Source organism: Tupaia chinensis, unplaced genomic scaffold (genome assembly GCF_000334495.1).
Source record: "Tupaia chinensis unplaced genomic scaffold, TupChi_1.0 Scaffold000031_1, whole genome shotgun sequence".
Taxonomy (NCBI): domain Eukaryota; kingdom Metazoa; phylum Chordata; class Mammalia; order Scandentia; family Tupaiidae; genus Tupaia; species Tupaia belangeri.
The window spans coordinates 1,634,224-1,636,683 of NW_006159461.1; the positions used below are offsets into that span (position 1 = coordinate 1,634,224).

Below are 2,460 nucleotides of genomic sequence, written 5' to 3' on the forward strand. Positions count from 1 at the left end.
TACCGTTTGTCTACCCTGCTCCCCCCCCCCGCCTGGGCACAAGCTCACTTGGGTTCTCCCTTCTGATTTGGCCCAGCAAATGAGGCTGAGTGACATCTTATAGCTCTTGGAAGCCTCTTTAGAGGAGTTCAGCTGGGGTCGGGGAGCTTCTGGGTCTCGAGGTGACTAGGTTAGGGAAATGGATGAGTGTTTTTTGGGAGAGGAGACGGTGCCTGGGACAAGAGCCTACTCCAAAGAAAGGGGTGTCCAAAATGTTCATGTTTCCTTCTTTTGCCTCAAAAAATGACATTTATTCAAAGGAAAGAAAAAAGAAAATGACAAAATGTTCATCCCTTGGCTTCCTTCCCTCCCCCATCTTTTGCTCCCTGAGTGCTCCCCGGGACTGAACCCTGGCTCGGGTGAGGCAGGACAACCCCTCTCAGACGAGCTCAGCAACGTCTGGGGCAGCTCCTCCATGGAGGTGTTGTAGAAGGTCTCGATGTCGTGAAGAGTCCTCCTGTCTGCTTCTGTTACCGTATTACAGCCACAGCCTTACAGCCAAGTCGTCCAGCATGGCTGATTCTGTGGGCAGTTTTCCCTGTTGGTGGGATGGTCATAGTTGGAGACTAAAGAGACTTGCTGTTCACGATGCCTCTGGCCTGCAGCTCGTGGTGATCGTGCTCTGCTGGAGCCATAGAGGAGCTTCCTCATGGTTACGTCTCATTCCTTTTGGTCCGTATCTCTGTGCATGGCAGAGACAGAGAAGTCTCGGGCGTGCATCTTAGTGGGCCAGCCAGCCCTCCTCCCTTCGGGTGCTGACGAAGATGCCTGCCTGGGTGCTGGTCACACCGTGTGTCCAGCTTCCCCTCCTCTCGTGCCACACTGATGTAGAACTGGCTGACCCTCCAGGGTCAGCTCTTCCTTCTTGACAAGAATCTGAGTACGGTCCCTCCTGAACCTCTTGGTCACCTCAGGCCCATCGGAAGGCATTGTCGCGGACAGAAAAGCCACCAGGGTGTTGCCATTGAGCTTTTGGTCCTTGAATCCAGATTCACAGATCTGGTCCTTGAATCCACGGCTTAGTACCTTGTCAGCTTCGTCCAGTACAAACATCTTGATATCTTTGGGAGACAGGTATTTCCGGTTGAGCATATCAGACACACAGCCAGGAGTACCACAGTGGTGTGGGTGGGGAGCTTCCATTTAAGCGTTTGCACCTGAGCACGCACGCTGGCGCCCTCAGCGCAGGCATGACAGGAGGCACCCGTGTAATCTCCTGGCGCCATGGCCACCTCCCGTACCCGTCGAGCCAGTTCTCGAGTGGGTGCCAGGACTGAAGCCTGGTGGCCTTCAGATCTAGTTCCATCTGCTGCAGAATCGATAGGGCAGATGCGGCCGTTTCCAGTCCCAGACTGGACTTGAGCAGTCACTGCACAACCCTTGACTCAGGAAGGACAGCTCACTGCATAGGCGTAGATGGCACCGAGAAGGGGCTCTGAGGTTCATGACATCAAGCTGTCAGCAGTGTCGTTCCAGCTACTCTCAATGACCCTTTGGACTCCATCCCATAGGGGCCATTGTCTCTGGCTCAGGAATCCTGACTCGCAGACATGATCGATCCTTAGAGACTCGGCACTTTTGATTGCTGGAGCTTCTTTTTTGAGAGATTTTTGCTATGTGGCATGTGCGCTCACCAGAGAGACAGCGATTAATCACTGGGGATGGCCACTCCACAGTTCCCTCTCCATTCTCCTCTTGGGACTTTGGGCATGCACTCGCATGTGTCTGGCATGAGTTTTAAGTTGCAGGATCTGGGGCTCAAGCTGTGGTTGACTTCCTGTGAGCCCAGTGACATAACCATTACGCCTTCTGCTTCTGGAGCTTCTCCCTTTAATTACAGAAGTAAACACAGTGGTATTCTGGATGCACAGGGGGAGAACTACAGGTAGGAAGATTATCTTCAGGTTTGTTAGGGTAATGGAGCAGTCCTTTGAGGATAGATGATAGTAAAGTGGGGGGGTAGTGGTGATGGGGATGGTGATGGGAAAGGGCTCTCTCTAAGGGGAGTGGCTGTCACTGAGCAGAGTCATTGGTTTGAAAGGTAAGGGGCGACTTGGAAGGCTTTAATTTCAGACATGGGAAATTGGAAGAGGTGGGAACCTCCCTCCCCCATGAAATTAATCTAGAAAAAGTTGTAATGAAAAGTTTGTGATGCTTGATGATACAGAGGAAGGAGAGCAGAAGGAAGAAGAAACACATTCTTGCCTGGGCATCTGAGGCTGCCTGTGGAGGAGGAAGGGACAGAGTTCACAGCTGTTCAAATTGCTTCTCTGGGGTCCTTGGGTCTTTGCTAATAGGAGGCTTTCCAGGATGAGAGGAAGAGCCTTGCTTTTGAAGAAGTTGTACACATTCTTTTGTTCTCGGTGGGGAAAGAGACTGTCCCTCGGTGGTGTTGACTGTAATTTCACAACAATGTGCATT

At 51.9% G+C, this 2,460-nt stretch overlaps 1 pseudogene; it reads right to left on the bottom strand.

The window, feature by feature from the left end:
• Positions 1 to 111: 111 nt before the first annotated feature.
• On the bottom strand, positions 112 to 1,591 carry LOC102477927 (eukaryotic initiation factor 4A-I pseudogene; annotated as a pseudogene).
• Positions 1,592 to 2,460: the final 869 nt, after the last annotated feature.